Source organism: Schistocerca piceifrons, chromosome 1, assembly GCF_021461385.2.
Source record: "Schistocerca piceifrons isolate TAMUIC-IGC-003096 chromosome 1, iqSchPice1.1, whole genome shotgun sequence".
NCBI lineage: Eukaryota > Metazoa > Arthropoda > Insecta > Orthoptera > Acrididae > Schistocerca > Schistocerca piceifrons.
In genome coordinates, this window is record NC_060138.1 from 321,317,484 (window position 1) to 321,337,086 (window position 19,603).

At 43.8% G+C, this 19,603-nt stretch overlaps 1 pseudogene; it reads left to right on the forward strand.

Moving 5' to 3' along the window:
* The first annotated feature begins 614 nt into the window (after positions 1-614).
* LOC124717254 lies at positions 615-15,738 on the forward strand (annotated as a pseudogene).
* The last annotated feature ends 3,865 nt before the right edge of the window (positions 15,739-19,603 follow it).

Here is a 19,603-nt window from a genome sequence, read left to right on the forward strand (position 1 = left end):
GGATGTGATTTATTTTCTTTCCTGTCGAAATAAAAGCAATTATGAAGCTTCCTGATCAAATTCTTCTTCTGACGACAAAATCAGACATCGCAGGGCGCTGATAGAGTGCTTTTGGGGAAAGTTACTTTAATACAGCACGATGGGAATCCTTCTTCATCTTGAAAATTTTCATGGTACAATTGTGGATTTTTGTTTTTTGTTTTTTTTTGTATTTCCTTTTTCTTCACGACGTGTTAGCTAACAGAAGAAATTTTTTCTCCTGCACGTATGGCCTCATCACATCAGTAACAACATTTTTGTATTAGGGTGTTTTAAGTTTTCCAGATTTTGCTGAAGAAATGAAGACCTTCTTATAATTTTGCAGCATACTCATCCGATATGATAACAACTTTTAATTGTTCTGAGGTCCATAAACCACATTAAAAACAAAATGATATCAGATTTTAATCATCATGGAGCCAAATACAGCATAAAAAGTATGATGACATCGGTTTCTAACTGTCGTGATAACGGCGCAAAACATGTTCAACAAGGTGTCCGTAAGTTGAAATCGAGATAAAGCACGTTCGACAACAGATCGGAGTGTCTCGGGAGTTGATACCACCTTTGCAGGCATGGTGAAAAGACGAAGTATTTTCGAGCTGGTAAGCTAGACACAAGGTCCTGGAGTGAAAGCCACTGGAGTTTTAGAACAATAATTTATTAATAAGTGAAGTTATAACAAATTAGTCGCTGAGCAACAGTTATTTTAAAAACTTTCCCCAAAGTGAAATTTATGACTACCCCACTGCAGCAGTTCCTTTGTTAAAACTAACGTATACTGAATAATGAACAAACTTACGGGCACTACCCCACCATCTAGTATTACTTTTTTTAAACACCAGCCAAGAATTACGGGGACTAGCTCACAGCAGCAATTACTCTTTCTTGAAAAGAGTGTAGTGAAGTTCCAATGATCTTAAAGGCAGCATTTCACTGGAACAGTTGTCTTCAAAGAATGAACCGGTGTGTACACTCTGTGCAAACTGCCCGACCATTAACGGTGTATGACATATTTTGACAAGAAGCAAAATTCAACTTCATTTACGAACGCTACAGCCTGCCGCAGTAACAGTTTTATGCAGTGCTTATCAAATGAGTTAACCACTTCTAATAGATAGCAGCACATATTCTCTATCAAGAGACACGCATTCAAATGCATTTATGAACGCTAACACGCGGTGACAACCTGTCAAATAGAAATGGTATGTGCTAGCCGTTCCAACGAACTTTTCCGCCGTTAACACAATGTAACATTTATACTTCAACTTAAGACAAATTTTCAAATGCACTGACGTGAACTAACACAGTGTGACAGTTACTCTCAGAGCAGACACACCGAGCGAGGTGGCGAAGTGGTTAGCGTACTGGTCTCGCATTCGGGAGGACGACTATTCAAACCCACGTCCGGCCATCCTGATTTAGGTTTTACGTGATTCCACTAAAACGCTCCAGGCGACATTTCTGTACGATTACTTATATCATCATCAAAAAGAACTAGCTTTGAGTCTACATGAATACACAGTGGCAAGTCATCACAGGGTGTACGTAAAGTCTGGGAACACTTTCATTTATTTATTGCACAAGAACCAAACATCGTACAGATATCATACATATGTCATTTTGAAGAGAAACCCTGAAAGTTTTTTTTCATGTATACCGCCGCAGCGTAGTTTGGTAATTTGCCGATAGTCAGTGCTAGTCGCAAGCATAGTGAGTTCAGGTGCGGAGCTAGCTTTCTGTGTGTTGGAGTTCGACAAAAACAAGTGTGCTAGAGGCATAACTGTCGAGTTTGGGGTACAAAACATCCACTCGAATGCACTGAATCCGAGAGCGATTCCCCAAAGGTAAATGTTTTTTGTGCCTTGTCACGTCGAAAACTGTACGGGCCATTCTTCTTCGTCGAGAGCACTGTCACTAGATATTCCTACTTTGACATGTTGCAGCAATGGCTGATGCCTCAAATGCAGTCGGAATCTCCGTTCACCTTTCAGCATGATGGAGCACCACCACATTTTCATAGTAAAGTTCGTGGGTACCCGAACACAGAGAGACGGCATCGATGGATCGGCCGTTCTAGAGAAGGGGACAGCTGTTTCATGAAACGGCCCACCCGATCACCAGATCTCACTGCGTGTGACTTTTTTCTGTGGGGACACATTAAAGGTCTGGTGTATGTGCGGCCTCTACCACGTGATGTAGTGAAAGCTCCGGGAGAGAATACGGGAAGCGACTGCCACAGTCAACGATGCCATGCTAGGACAGTATGGCAAGAATTCTATTACCGTCAGTCATGGTTCGCATACCGACTGTTTCTGTAATATGTATGACATCTGTGCAATGTTTAGTTCTTGTCCAACAAATAATTGAAAGTTTTCCCGGACTTTACGCACACCCTGTACATTTACGTACGCTAACACATTGTAACAGTTACTCTCAAAGCTATATACTCTTGTACTCGTTGTTCAAATAAAATTTTTGGACTGTGACAGTCGCTAAATCAAGAAAAAACGAAGACAAACCAACGAAGAACCATGGGAAGCCTTCCAACCTTGTAATCAGCTTTCAACTGGACAGTGAAAGATATGTAACTTAGTATATTACCTCGCATCAGGTTGTGCCAGGGTCCTTCCGAATCAACCAAATTGCACATCACGACTGTGTCTGCCGCCGTCGCTTTCTCTCTGCCACTTCGCTCAACAGACCCCAATCGACAGCGTGTTGTACTCCAAATCGGAGGGTGCACCATCTCGTCGCTCGCAAACGCGACTGCTTCCACTGCCCGTCTCCAACCAATTAACGCTCGCACCACTCGAGGATGTTATCACCAAAATCCATGTTTACTAGTGACGAGTCGATAATCATGCATTAGGTGTCACGTTCAGAATGCGTTGCGTACGTTACCCTTATTAAGATCAGGTGGCCTGGACGATCATGCTATAGGGAAATGACGGCTGAAAATTCTAGCATTTCCGAAATGCCTCTGCTGCAGCCACTTTACTGGCTGTGTAGTGTGCTTACAAGGGAACCTCCCCATCGCACCCCCCCTCAGATTTAGTTATAAGTTGGCACAGTGGATAGGCCTTGAAAAACTGAACACAGATCAGTCGAAAAAACAGGAAGAAGTTGTGTGGAACTATGAAAAAAATAAGCAAAATTTACAAAGTGAGTAGTCCATGCGCAAGATAAGCAACATCAAGGAGAGTATAAGCTCGAGTGCGTCGTGGTCCCGTGGTTAGCGTGAGCAGCTACGGAACGAGAGGTCATTGGTTCAAGTCTTCCCTCGAGTGAAAAGTTTACTTTCATTATTTTCGCAAAGTTATGATATGTCCGTTCGTTCATTGACGTCTCTATTCACTGTAATAAGTTTAGTGTCACTGTTTTGCGACCACACCGCAAAACAGTGCGATTGGTAGACGAAAGGACGTGCCTCTCCAATCGGAACCGAAAACATTTGATCGCAAGGTCATAGGTCAACCGATTTCTCCACAGGAAAACACATCTGATATATTCTATACGACACTGGTGACGGCATGTGCGTCACATGACAGGAATATGTTGTCGACCCATCTAACTTGTACACTTAGCGAACGGGTAAACAGATTCTTCTACCTTGCCCGATTTAGGTTTTCTTGTGGATGTGATAATCACTCCCAAAAAAGTAGTGAAAACATAGGAGTTTCTCACATAAACTGCAACACATGAATGTAACAGTTTCACAGTCGCACAGTTTTCCCTGTGCTCTGTCAAAACATATGTTTTTAACGTTTTCAAATTTTTCCGTGTGTAGATCGTCAAATCTTGCATATCCCCAAGCAAATCTGAACATGTTCTGGAATTTTGGAGAGCGAAGTTGATTATGTGTGAGTTCCTGAACTTTGATAATTGTCTGAAAATAAAAAATTAAACTTTTCACTCGAGGGAAGACTTGAACGAAAAACCTCTCGTTCCGCAGCTGCTCACCCTAACCACGGGGCCACGACGCACTCGAGCTTATATTCTCCTTGATGTTGCCTATCTTGTGCATGGACTACTCAGTTTGTATATTTTGCTTATTTTTTTGTGGTTCCACACAACTTCTTCCTGCTTTCTCGATTAATCTGTGTTCAGTTTTTCAAGGACTATCCACTGTGCCAACTTATAACTAAATCTGAGGGGGGTGCGATGGGGAGGTTCCCTTGTTAGAAGCGCCGTCTTGCGTATAAATGATCCTACCCACACACCCATGCTGTTGTAGTGTTGGAGTGACTTTGGTGCACAAAAGACTCTCATACCTTCACCAGCGTAGCTGCTGGTAACACAACCTACAGGACATATCTTCTCGAGAATGTATGGTCATACGATAAACGATGCCGTCAACCTGTACCACACAGTCACCTTGGCAGAATGAAGTGGCACCGGTTAATATGTGTGTGTGGATTTTTATTTGCCCATATTCTGCAATTCTGGGTGTTGACATGTCCTTCGAAATGGAAATGGGCTTCTTGCATCCACAAAATGTCCCTTGGCCATTCATTACCCACTTCCACGCAAGCTTGCAAGCTGGCAGATCAGCAGGAAGCAACTGGTGAACGTGGATGATTTTGTATGGATAGCAATGCTGGATGTTTCGTAGGATTTTATGCACCGTGCTCAGTGGCTTGTCCAACGTTTGTGTGATTCCCCATCCACTGTTCATGTCCGCACTACCGCTCGACCTCTCTTACAATGCTGTGTCCACATCATCAACTGCTTTCCGCTCTTGCTGGCATTTAACTTCGAAAGAACCCGTCTTTTCGAATTTTGTGATCATTTTATCCAGGCGCTTAACAGACTTCGGACGAATGCGTTTTATCATACTCCAGAGTGCCCGGAACTTCTCCGGGCCTATGGTGCACAGTCACCGTTCTTGTAAAAGAGCTTTGCCAGTAGCGCGCGATGCTTCATGGAAACGCAAAATGAGAAAGAGCCATGTGCCGCGCGTCAGTTAGTGTGCATATTTTGACGCTCAAGGCGCCATCTATTGGTCAAGATTCCGTTAATTTTCTTTTGTGCAGTGACATTTCTCCCTGCTTCAATAGTGTCCTGTTCAAATTTGACGTTATTCTGAGCAGTGGTTTTTCTTTTACAGCGTTTTAAAACTAGAACTTTGATTATGGGCACCCTGTGCTTCATCTACGGGTTTTGATGAGTGAGTCTGCATGTATGAAAATATGTGACATACATTGCCTGATGATTTAGCGGTAATGCGCGGGCTATATACAAAGACATCGTGGGATCGAATCTCGGGCAAATCTTTGATTTTTCAGTCTTCGTTTGAACCTAAGCTTCACGTTTGGACGGTGTGAGGAATCGTCAGAAACGTAGTTCGGATTCCCCGCTGAACTGTAGGTTCCCGTTCCCTGGATGGGTAACTTAGGGACACGCAAGTCGCCAAAGCGGCGTCCAATAGAAAGATATGACGCCAGGCCGTTGAGCCACAAGAAATTATTATTATTACCAGGTGATAATTGCAGAAGTATCGATTTCGCTAATTTTGTTTTAGAAACGAAAACAAAAACTGAACTTTGTTCGTAGTGTACTGGCGAAACAATTTCGTTTCCATGTATTGGTGAAAACGCTTTTGAAATTATGAAACAGTCGTACAAAGATTCCTAACAGTTTCTGTATTCTGGGCGTAGTTCCTTCGTGTGTCTACAACGCGAATTTGTAAATGTCTCTACGGTAACGCCTTCTTATAGCTATATAAAGAGCTATAGCTTTCACCTCTAGTTTTTGTCAAAACAGCTGTCACGTGTCAGGGATTTCCTTAGGTTAACCCGTCTGTAGGAGTATCTTAGTACTAGTGAATAAATGTATCAAAACTCCAAGCGTGATGCGCCACTTTCTCACGTATCTCAGTGTTTACGATGCCATGTATCATGGAGTATTTGTCGTGCGATGATGTATTTACATAGATACATTCACTGGCATATGTGCATACTGTCTGCGAATTAGGTTCTGAATACAGTTAGTACCAAATAAGTAATAAATTTAAATGTAATGCATGATGCTGCAGTTCTTCACGGATCTCTGTGTGTATGAAGTCATATCTCACGAACAACGACAGGAAGGTGGTTCTTACCACCAGCACAGCGATGGCTGTCTGACAGTAAATGATATGGGTGTCAGGTTTGGATGAAATCTGTACAGTGTTTTAGGAGGAGATCTGGACCGTACATAAATCATGCATCCATTTCAATAATATTTATGGGGGTGACACAAGTTTTTGGATAGCGATATGCTCATATACAGATGGCGGCAGTATAGTGTACACAAGGTATAAAAGGGCTGTGCATTGGAGGAGGTGTCATTTGTACTCAGATGATTCATGTGAGAAGGCTTGAGACAGGGAATGGTAGATGGAGCTATAAGCATGGGACACTGCATTTCTGAAATCGTTAGGGAAATCAGTATTCCGAGATCTATACTGTCAAGAGTGTGACAGCCAACACTTAACGACTGAGGGGAGCGGCGTCTGTATACAACTGTCAGTGCTAACAAACAAGCAACATGAAATAACAACAGATATCAATGTGGGACATACAATGAACCTATGCATTAGGACAGCGCGGCGAAATTTGCTGTTAATCGTCTATGGCAGCAGACGACCACCGCGAGTGCCTTTGCTAACAGCGCGACATCGCCTGCAGTGCTTCTTCTGGCCTCGTGACCTTATCGGTTGGACCCTCGATTACTGGAAAACTGGTAAGAGCTGATGGTAGGACTGGAGTGTGGCGCAGACCTAATGGAGGTATGGACTCAAGTTGACAATAATGCATTGTGCAAGCTAGTAGGGCCTCCCCAATGGTGTGGGCTGTGTTTACATGAAATAGACTGAATCCTGCAGGTGTTCTGCTACCTGAAGAACATTTGCACCCATTCGTGGACTTCATGCTCCCAAATAACGATGGAAATTTTATGGATGCCACCAGGGCACAAATGTTCGCGATCGGCTTGAAGAACATTCTGGACAATTCGAACGAATGATTTGACCACCCAGATGACCTGACAGTTGTGTGACGTAATCGAGAGATCAATTCCTCCACAAAATGGTGCAGACGCAACACCTTCGCAATTATGGACACCTACACAGGCAACATGGCTCAATGCCATATTTCTGCAGGGGACTTCCACCGACCTGTAGAGTCGATGCCATGTCGAGTTGCCGCACTGTGCCGGGAAAATGGAGGTAGGACACGATATTACGAGGTATCCGTGACTTTTATTGTATGGGAGAACATATATAATTATGTTTGTACAGAACCATCGGAGCCCAAGTCCTACTTGCACTTACCCGTACACCTTTCATTAATATTACAGGCGATAGCGAAATAACTTTCTCCCCAATGTCCACACGTCAGCTGCCGGAGTGTGCGACATCTGCCGGCCGGCTCCATTCTCCTTCTAATCAGCTAAGGAGGGGGCCGCTCGGGACTAGCCGAGCGGTCTAGGGCGCTGCAGTCATGGACTGTGCCGCTGTCCCAGCGGAGGTTCGACTCCTCCCTCGGGCATGGGTGTGTGTGTTTGTCCTTAGGATAATTTAGGTGAAGTAGTGTGTAAACTTAGGGACTGGTGACCTTAGCAGTTATGTCCCAAAAGATTTCACACGCATTTCCTTAGCTAAGGAGGGGCGGGTTGGGGCGTAATGGTGTGGCACTCGCCGGCGTGCGCCCTGATGCTGGCGGCTTCGGTGGCGTGTCTGCTTCAGTGCACCATGCCCTGGCGTCCCACGAGACTCACGCCGCCGCGCACGATGGCTGGAGGCGTGGCTATGCCGGCGGGCACCCCTTGGTTCGTGTCTGGCGGGTAGCGCTGGCCGGAGCACGACCTGGCCGCTTCGCCGCGTCTCTGGCCCCTCCGGGCGCCCGACTCGGACCGCGTCGTCGAGCAGCTCGTGTTCGTGCCACCGGCCTCCGACGAGCAGCCCAGAATACTAAAGCTGCTGAGCTACCACTGAATGGTGCGGTGGCGGCGGCTGCGCGCTGGTCGCGAAGCGTTCTCATACTAGGGACGGCGGTTGTCGCTGAAACAACCCATTTATGTTGGCTTTTTTTCCAACGCCAATTTAACTGGACTGTTAAAACCGCCCAAAATAACCAGATTTTGAAATAATCGACTTTCTATTTTTTATTCCTATTATTTCCTGTGATAACCATAAAAACCGAACAACGAGTGAGATATTTTGAGTCTCTCAGATTCAATATACAAAGAATCAAAATACTAAATTAAATAGGCAAATAAAAGAAAAACATTGTCTGTCCAACATTCGCTGCTTTTCTGGTAAGATGATAATGGTCGAATACTTAAAAGAAAACATCCTTTATCCTCCTATAGATTCTAATTTTTTTGAAACTCTGCAACGAAACTACGCTGTATTTGGACATTACGAGTAGTCAATGCTACAGGGTGGAAACTGAGGTTTAACACTATTTTTCATATTTTGTTGTTCGTTTTCGAAACTTACGACGGTTGCCCAGAAAGTAATGTACCACAATTTTTTTTCTTCAACAATTCTTTATTGAACATAATGAGAATTACGCACGCGAAAGAATGGTGTTTTATCTACACACCCTGTTTTTCCACGTAATCTCCATCCCGTTCTATGGCGCTCCTCCAGCATGAAACAAGGGCGCTTATGCCCTGTCGCGATCAATACTTGTCCCAGTGGCGGAGCCAGTGCTTCTCTGTCTGAATCACCTCATTGTCAGATGCAGCGCGAACTGATGATGACCCCACCCTCCGTGCCTAGCGACTGACTGTACTTCTGTCGATAGCAGATGCTCCATAGACTTTGCGCAAGCGTTTGTGAATATTACCCACAGTTTCTTTCTCTGCAGTAACAAATTCAATGACGGCACGTTGCTTGTTAGGTACATCACCTACAGACGCCATTTTGAAACAGTCCTGCATCTACGCTATCTGTCAGAAGTGACGGAAACTTGCTGCGCTCACTCAGGAGCACTTAAAAAAAAACACTTACGTAAGGTGTCGCATTCGTAGCCTTGTTTCCGGCTGAGAAAAAAATGCGGTACCTTTCTTTCTGGGCAACTCTCGCACAAGCAGGTAAAGGCATATTACGTAAAAATAGGAACAGATCGCCTACTTTCAATTCTTATTGTAAACAATGACTGTTAGTTTTTTTCTTATATGACGCCACATGTCTGTTGTTGCTCCTCCCATTGGTAATCTTTTAAAAGAAATGGAGCGTTCTACTTCACTGGTATGACACTGTGCATACTTACAGGGTAGGGATGGTATGTAACACAACTAATGTGTGATGACGACAGAATGGAAACTACCATATAAACTAGATGGGGCAAGTCTCACAAACTGCTTGTACACGAGTATCATCAACATGCCACGTACAGTAATGCTGTCCCTATTCTTATTGCATTGTCAGCTGCAACAGCCAAAAGACGTGCTTTGTCGGTGCTGCACATTTTATCGATTTTCATCGAGATAAACTTACTCTGCAGTGTTCTACTTCGGCACACCAGTGTAGAAGTATGCACAGAATGGGCTAAGTGAAAAATCCGTGCAATGCGCACGTTTGTTCATGTATAAAAGCCAACTTAGGAATTTTCCCTTCTGTGAGACCGCTTGTACAAGATCGTGTGTTGCTTTGATGTTCCAGATTCGCATAATTTACTGTTCGCGTCGCTGTTTCTGCGTAAACTTCCACTGACTGTATCACTACCTGTTTGTATTGTGATGTATTGTGAAATTTCGAATATCGCGAGTGCCACGATACAATAGTACTGTTATCGTCAACTGTGCGCTTAGAGTGAATTGTGCTCTCTTAAAATTTTTGAGGATACTAGGCCTATCCTCGTTCAAAACAATCTTTCCCTGATTTCAGTGTACAACTACGTGAGAAATAGGTTAGTTTCAGAACTTCCGGACGCTTACAAAACCATATTTTAGTAAGTTAGTGGTACGAGTGTTTTGGCTATGTAATTTAATTCGTAGCGAATTAGCGTTTTTGGTTCACAGTTCAGCCAAAATATACATGACCTATGAATTTGACTGTATATGAACGCAAATAAACGTGCGTTTTGAGAATTTTTGGAACCCACCATTATCCTTTGCGTAAGCTACGAGCAATTTGTAGCAAATCGGTGTTTGTGATTTATCTACTGTAGTAGATTTTTTAAGTAACTTCTTGTGCTACACCTAGTTTCCTTTTAAAGAGGAGTAGATCTATATGTTATCATTTATCGTAAATTATCTTTGATTTCGAGTTTGCTAATAACTATAAATAACATCAAAACGTTTCACGAAACTAGTAATTGTTACCACAGGTTTTTGTGTTGCCTTAATAGAAATCTCATTTTTTGTATCTGCTTCCATTCTTATGGGAAATTAGCAAAATTTTAGCTCAACAGATTAAAAGATAATCCGCAGGTTTAATTTAAAGTTGTTTGCTCCCTGTCTTATATTGCTTTGCACAAGCCAAAATGCAGCCCCATTGGGAATTCTAGTGACAGCTGCTGTGAAGCTGTGTGTTGGAAGAGCACCAGGAGTCGTTTACCTGTGATACCTGTACCAGAGGTACCTCAAATACTATCCTCTCCTGTGAATCCTCTGCAGACAGTACAGGATCTGTCATTACGCATCCACTTGACTGCGAGTTGCATGTTAGTGTTAAATCCAGGCGTCTTGTACAGGGTAGACGGGCATCAGGGAGGACTCAGGGTGTTGTATCGATCCCCGAAACTGGTGGTGCTGTCCTCCACTGGAACTGGAGCTGAGCCAGTGGGACTCACATCAGCTATTCTGGGGAAACATGTTTTGTCCGGTTTCAGGAGGGGGCAAATACAAAAGGGTAAAGGTCTATTAATCATTAGCGGTGCAAACGTATGAAGAATGATGGAACTACTTGGGGAAATGGCAACAAGTGACAGCAAAGGACACCAGGTACACTCAGTGTGTTTGCTTTGGGGCCTCATTCAACACGTTGAAGAGGCTATTCGGGAAGCCATCGAGAGAACATGATGCAAAATACTGCAGCTTGCAACGCACGTCGGAACAAATGATGCCTGTCGTCTGGGCTCCGAGATCATTCTTGAGTCATTCCAGTGACTAGGAGAGAAGGTTGAGAAGACCAGTCTTGCACGTCGAGTTTCAACAAAGCTCACAATTTTGCAGCATTGTCCCCAGGACTGGCCATGGCCCTTTGGTTTTGAGTCGAGTGGATGGACTGAACCAGAGATATTGAAGGCTCAGTGACAAGCTACGTTGCGACTTTCTGGACTTGCGCCATAAAGCTGAAAACTGTAGGGTCCTCCTAAATATGTCAAGTGCGCACTACACACCAGAAGATGCTACTCAGATACCTGGCTGTGTGTGGGGTGCACTCAAGGGTGTTTTTAGATTAGGCGACTCTCCATCCAGTTCACACAACGATAGCTGTAGGAAACCCAGAAGTATCCGTGTAAGATCGAAAGAAATTTCTCCCACAGCTGAGAGTATTAAAATCCTAATAGTAAACTGCCGAAGCATTCGCAACTGTTTGATGCTCTCATGAAAAGCAGTGAAACTCACGTAATACTAGGTACAGAAAGCTGGTAGAAACATGATATTGATACCAGTGAGATGTCTGGGGAAAATTTAAGTGCAAATCGAAAGGACAGGCAAATGGGAAATGCAGGTGGTGTATTTGTAACAGTAGACGAGAAACCAAATTCACTGAAATAGAAACTGAAGCGGCATGTGAGAGTGTTTGGGCAAGACTCAGTATCAGGGATGGGCATAAAATGTTAACTGGATCCTTCTATCGCCCACCAGACTCATTTCCTGACATAACCAAAACTTTAGAGAAAACCACAGTTCATTTGCAAGTAAGTTCCCCAGTCATTCTGCAACCATCGGTGGGAACTTAACCATTCAACAATTAATTGGGAAAATTAAAGTTTTGTTAGTAGTGGGCGTGATGAGACATCCTGTGAAACTTTACTAAATGCCTTCTCTGAAAAGTACCTGGAACAGATAAGAATTCCACTCATGATGGAAATATATATATTGGATCTAATGACAACAAATGGACCTGACGTCTTTGAGGATGTCCACATGGACTAGTATCAGTTACCATAACACGTGGTTGTGGCAAAAATGATTAGCAAAGCACAAAGGACAACTAGAACTATATATGTTCAGTAAACTAGATACGAAAATCAGTAGTATCATATCTCAGCGAGGAACTTCAAACTTTCAGCACAGGTCAGGAGCATGTGGAGGAACTCCCAAGTTTATGAGAATAGTTGACCACACACTAGATACATATGTGCCCGTAGAACGTTTTATAAAAGGAGGGAACCTCCATGGTATATAGTCACTGTAAAGAAACATCTACAGAAACAGAGATTACTGCACAATAGGTGTAAAACAAAGGGTAGTGCTATAGATAGAGATGCTGAATGAAAAGCGTTTGGCTGTCAAGAGAGGAGTGCGTGATGCCTTCAGTTATTACCGTAGCAGAATATTGTAAAATGACATTTCACAAAATCGAAAGCAGTTCTGGCGGTATGTAAAGGCTGTTAGTGGCACAAAAGTTAGTGTCCAGTCCCTAGTGAATGAGACAGGAACTGAACTTGAGGGTAGCAAACCAAAAGCTGAAACGCTTAACTCCGCTTTCAAATGTTCCTTTACAAAGGTAAACCCAGGATAATTGCCCTAATTTAATCATCGTACGATTGGGAAGATAAATGAAGTAAGTATTAGTGTCAGTGGTATTGATAAACAGCTGAAATCTTTAAATTGAACAAAGCTCCAGGGCACGATGGAATCCTAGTCTGATTCTATATTGGAGTTCCGGCTGCGTTAGCTCATCTTCTGACTATAATCAATCGTAGATCCCTCGAAGAAAAATCCGTGTCCAGTTCTCGGAAAAAGGCACAGGTCACACCTGTCTACAAGAAGGTTGGTATAAGTGCTCCACAAAACTTCTGTCCAATATCCTTGACATCGATTTGTTGAAGAATGTTAGAACATATTCTGAGCTCAAGCATAATCAGGTATGTTGAAGAGAATGACCTCTTCAGTGCCAACCAGCATGGATTTCGAAAACATCGACAATGTGAAACCCAAGTCGCCCTTTTCTCACATGAGATAATGAAAGCCTTTGATGAAGGCAAGCAGGTAGATGCAGTGTTCCTTGATTTCCGAAAAGCATTTGACTCAGTACCACACTTACGCTTATTGTCATAAGTACGATCATATGGTGTTCAGCTGTAATTTGTGACTGGATTCAGGACATTTTGGTGGGGAGGACACAGCATGTTATCTATGATGCAAAGTCTTCGCCAGATATAGAAGTAACTTCTGGTGTGTCCCAGAAGAGTGTTGCATATTAATGACATTGCAGACAATATTGATAGTAAAATCAGACGATACATTTATACTGAAGTTATATCGGAGAGACGCTGCGTAAATTTTCAGATCTTGATCAGATTTCAACGCAGTGCAGAGATTGGCAACTTGATCTAAATCTATAGAAATGTAAAGTAATATATAAGAAACTATCAGCCTCGATTGCGGTAATGAAACCAACCTTTACCTTGGTTTCAGCCCAATTAATTGAGTCTTCTTCAGAAGATAAACCTGATTCTATAATATGTCTACGAGGGCATGGCCTATATATAAAACTAAAACATCCTGAATAGGCGTAGTCATATTTTAAAAATGCGGTACATAGGTACTAAGTCACCACCAAGACTTATGCTCCGGCGAGCGGCTAGTCTCCATGGACGCCGCACCATGCCCTCGTAAACATATTATAGAATCAGTTTTATCTTCTGAAGAAGGCTTAATTACTTGGCATGAAACCTAGGGAAAGGTTGGTTTAATTACCGCAATCGAGGCTGATCGTTTCCTATATATTAGATTATCACGATTGCTGACTGGGCTGCAATGTTGAAAGTACTGAAATGTAAAGTCTTGCACTTCACAAAGCGAAAAAACGTAATATCTTATGGCTACAATATCAATGAGTCACTGCTGGGACCAGCCAAGTCAACAAATACCTTGGAGTAAGTTCTGCAGAGACATGAAATGGATTGATCATATAGGTCCAGTCGTGGGTAAAGCAGGTGGTGGACGTCGGGCTATTGATAGAATACTGTGGAAGTGCAATCACTATACAAAAGAAATTGTTTACATATCACTCGTGCGACCTGTTCTAGAATACTATCCAATTGCGTGGGTAACGTACCAGGTAGGACTAACAGAGAACGTTGAACGTATACAGAGAAGGGCAGCACGAATGGTCACAAGTTTGTTTAACCCGTGGGAAAGTGTCAAGGAGACACTGAAGGTACTGACCCTTCAAGACAGAAATAAACTATCCCGTGAAGGTCTGTTAGTAAAGTTTCAAGAACCGGCTTTTAATGATTACTCTAGGGATATACTACAGTCTCCTATATGTCGCTCACATAGGGATCGAGAGAGTACGATTAGAATAATTACTACATGCACAGTCATTCAAAAAATCATTTTTCTGCGCTCCATACGTGAACGGAACATGACGAAACGCTAATAAATGGTCCAATGGGACGTGCCCTCTGCCATGCACCTTAAGCTTGTTTGCAGAATACAGATGTACATGTAGATGCCATGTTTTGTTGCTAGTTTCTCTCGATTGTTATTAAAATGACACGGATAAATTTTCCCATTTTCCATAGTAACACAACATTACAAAGCAAAAGAAATTTTACGAATAAAAATTACACATTTTAGAAAAGGTTTATTTAAAACCCAAAAATTATAGCATTGCTGCTACGGCTAATTGATATTCCGTTTTCTTACCCAGTTATTCGTAAAACATAAAAAACACCTGTTACAAGCGACACTAAATAAATACCGAAAAATATAAACATATGTTTTAACTGGTCGGTTTTTCCCATAAATATTGGATATTCAGGTGAGCAGCCGCACATGCACTACCAGCGGAATAGCGGCCTTGGAAGCAGATGCCATTCTCTTCCACGAGAACTTCGTCAACCTAGGTATCCCACACCCTACCAGAAAGGTGTGGAACTAATATTAAACGGAGTGCCCGGCCCACAGGAAGCCCTCGACGCAAAATGACGTGGTCAACTGGACGGCGACTCACCGGCGCGACAGCGACGTTGTGTCGCCGTCTGGACGCTGGGGCTATTATGACGACCGCGAGTGCCGTAAGGCGCAGAACGACCACAGCTACGCCGCCAACATTACCGAGAAAGTCCCCTGGTTCTTCTCCAATTGCAGGGCCCTCGACGAGAGACGCACGCGCTCGAAATGCAGAAGCACATACAGGTCGATATCTCTGGCGCGTGCGGGACCCAAAAGTGCCCGTGCTCCAGTACCAAGAAACGTTTCCAAATGCTCAGTAGGAACTATTAATTCTACTTGGCATTCGAGTAAGGACTACTTTACGGAAAAGTTATACGACAGTGCGCTTAGGACAAATGTTCTGCCTGTAGTTGTGGGAGCAAGACCTGAAGACTATGCACGAACTGGTGCACTCCGCTAAGGAACTGGTAGCGTATGTACATCAATTTGACACATATGATGAGTTGTATGATTCTTATTTCCGTTGGAATGGCATGGGAAAGCTTAGTGCCACATACTTCGTCTGTCGCCTTTGTGCATTACTTCATGATGATTTCCCAGGCATACCGTGATATCAGTCAGTGGTAGTGAAGTGCTAGTGGATCTTGGTGTAACGCTGTCAATGAAAAATGAAACCCGAGGAAAGAAGCTGATTTCAAAGCGAACCAGTTTCATATTACTGACTGGTGACATGTCTGCGTGTTAAGTCTTACACTTGGCGTCATAATCAAGCCGTGTACGGACGATTAAACACGATCGGCTCTCATTGTCGCGGATAATATTTCGTCGCTTTTGCCCGTAAGTGCGGTTTGAAATTAAAATAAATAAATTTGCCCCTGATGTTATTAATCACCAAGACAAATAATAAATAGGTGCAAAGTAGGTTAAATAACGAGTCGCAACAACAATATTTAATATCTCACTGATATACTCTTCATATTCTTCTTCAGGGTGTTGTACCTCTAGCCACTTAACGAACGCTGTGCAGTTCTTAGTTTGAAAACAAGATACTGCAGGTTTCTCTTCTTTGGCTCATCATTCAGCAAATCCTGTGCTGAATCCAGCTATCTGCAATTCCCAGATCTGTGCAGTGAGAAATAGTTTTCACAGCCCACTTTCTGGCCTTCTTGCAGGTCCTGTAATAACTTATTATCCTGTCAACCAGGCCTATGCAATCCTTATTCTTAATGTAGCTACTGGACGGGGAATCTGAATGTATATCCCATCTTTCTTAGACCAGTTTTTACATTTACCAATGGGCTACCTCCCAGTTTTGGTCGGTGCAGTTATTGCCTTTTAGTCATACCATTTTAACAGTAGAAATTAAGTTGGCTTCTCTCATCGTCTGTTCGAAAGATCAATGCTTGAATTGCAGGAATCTAGGTGGACTGCTTTGGGTGTTCTTGACGTCGCTATTGCTCCCGAAAATGACTCTATTAACTTACTCCCCACTTGGTTTACAAAAAATAATAAAAATGTATTACATAATGCCATTTAACAACAATCTCACAGGAAGTGTGTTGGAAATTAGCGACGGTAATCACTATCGGTGCTTACGAACCAATGCTCGAAAATGTGGCACCAAGTCCTTGTGTCCATTACAGTGGACATAACTATTTTATACCCGTAGTTAAAGAAACATGCAGTACTAGCAACACTCATTACACAGCAAAGCCAAATAACCAATAGGTACAGATATTTTCATGAAATAAGTTTCGAAAAATACGCAATAATGAAGAATGCACTTTTAATAACTTTTCTTATGTCTTGACCACACTTTTATTTTTACAACCATCTTACGCGTTTCGACTTAACGTCATTTTCAAAGGCAGTGTTATGTCAGTGATCTAGAATGCTGACGTGATACAATGTATCTAATGAGCAATTTTATGTGACTGACAAAACACTGCCTTTGAAAATTACGTAAAAACGAAACGCTAAGATTTTCGTAAACATTAAAGTGTGGTCAAGACATAAGAAACTTATGAAAAGTACATCCAAATGGCCGCATGGTCTCACGGCATTTTCATGCAAATTGCAACTAATGTAAACAAAGCTGCCACTTGGCAGCGAGTGACCGTAGTGACCGTGTCTCCCGCCAGAGGGCTGCACCATACTCTCCATTCAAGTGGACCACAGGTCATACGGAATTTTTGTTAGCAGGAGCGAAAACTGTATGTCCATTGCAATACGATATAGCAGTCAGCGAAAATGCTACATAAAAATCAATAAGTTAAAATCAAGAGGCAAAACACAGACTGTGTTGAGGATAACATTAATTGCAGCTAAGTCTCATATGAGCTCACACCTAGTCAGAGTCGAACCGACACATTATGATGTAACGTAAGTGTTGATTGGTAGCCGAAATATTCTATATCGCCCACGGGCAAAATGAGTCAAAATCCAACGTCAGTGTACAGAATCAGTCCCAAACTCACATCGCATGAAAAATTCACAAATTCTGCCGATCTGCTAGCAGAAGACAATGACAGAACTGGCTGGTGCCGAATGATTCGAAGTCCACCGTGATCCTGCACAGAATATTTCTGTCGAGACTAGGGACCCAAACGTGCTAGGCTGGAGCATTATCCAGATCAGCACAGTTGCTGCCCCGACCGGGCCGAACCGAACGCTGACCCTTAGCAAGATGACCATCGCTCTTTTATAGTTTAGGTTCACCCCTCCACGAGAAATCCAACATCTACGTCAGTTAACGAGTTTCATAGACACACCAGCCCAATTTACATCTTGTGATACATAAGAAACGTTGAAATTCTGATCGCACTATTAGATGCACGCAAAATTTTGCCCAAACCGATGTACAGCAGAGTCCCGCTAATCCGAACCCCGGTAATCCGAACGTTCTGTTAATCCGAACATGAAAAATGTTAGTCTAAGCATGGAAAACTGTGTGGTAAACTGCTGTACACACACACTATTTTAATTCACACAGTACAGTAAAGATGTTTTAGAAAAATTGACAAGAAAACATTAGCTTTAAACAAGGCATAACAATGAAAGAAGAGCTGTCAAACTTACTAAAATACAGCGGAAATTTTATCCCTACGTTTTAGATGACAAAAACTTAGTCATTGATTTTTGGCGTAATGAAGGCAGTCTGTTATATGACACATACACTCCTGGAAATTGAAATAAGAACACCGTGAATTCGTTGTCCCAGGAAGGGGAAACTTTATTGACACATTCCTGGGGTCAGATACATCACATGATCACACTGACAGAACCACAGGCACATAGACACAGGCAACAGAGCATGCACAATGTCGGCACTAGTACAGTGTATATCCACCTTTCGCAGCAATGCAGGCTGCTATTCTCCCATGGAGACGATCGTAGAGATGCTGGATGTAGTCCTGTGGAACGGCTTGCCATGCCATTTCCACCTGGCGCCTCAGTTAGACCAGCGTTCGTGCTGGACGTGCAGACCGCGTGAGACGACGCTTCATCCAGTCCCAAACATGCTCAATGGGGGACAGATCCGGAGATCTTGCTGGCCAGGGTAGTTGACTTACACCTTCTAGAGCACGTTGGGTGGCACGGGATACATGCGGACGTGCATTGTCCTGTTGGAACAGCAAGTTCCCTTGCCGGTCTAGGAATGGTAGAACGATGGGTTCGATGACGGTTTGGATGTACCGTGCACTATTCAGTGTCCCCTCGACGATCACCAGTGGTGTACGGCCAGTGTAGGAGATCGCTCCCCACACCTTGAAGCCGGGTGTTGGCCCTGTGTGCCCCGGTCGTATGCAGTCCTGATTGTGGCGCTCACCTGCACGGCGCCAAACACGCATACGACCATCATTGGCACCAAGGCAGAAGCGACTCTCATCGCTGAAGACGACACGTCTCCATTCGTCCCTCCATTCACGCCTGTCGCGACACCACTGGAGGCGGGCTGCACGATGTTGGGGCGTGAGCGGAAGACGGCCTAACGGTGTGCGGGACCGTGGCCCAGCTTCATGGAGACGGCTGCGAATGGTCCTCGCCGATACCCCAGGAGCAACAGTGTACCTAATTTGCTGGGAAGTGGCGGTGCGGTCCCCTACGGCACTGCGTAGGATCCTACGGTCTTGGCGTGCATCCGTGCGTCGCTGCGGTCCGGTCCCAGGTCGACGGGCACGTGCACCTTCCGCCGACCACTGGCGACAACATCGATGTACTGTGGAGACCTCACGCCCCACGTGTTGAGCAATTCGGCGGTACGTCCACCCGGCCTCCCGCATGCCTACTATACGCCCTCGCTCAAAGTCCGTCAACTGCACATACGGTTCACGTCCACGCTGTCGCGGCATGCTACCAGTGTTAAAGACTGCGATGGAGCTCCGTATGCCATGGCAAACTGGCTGACACTGACGGCGGCGGTGCACAAATGCTGCGCAGCTAGCGCCATTCGACGGCCAACACCGCGGTTCCTGGTGTGTACGCTGTGCCG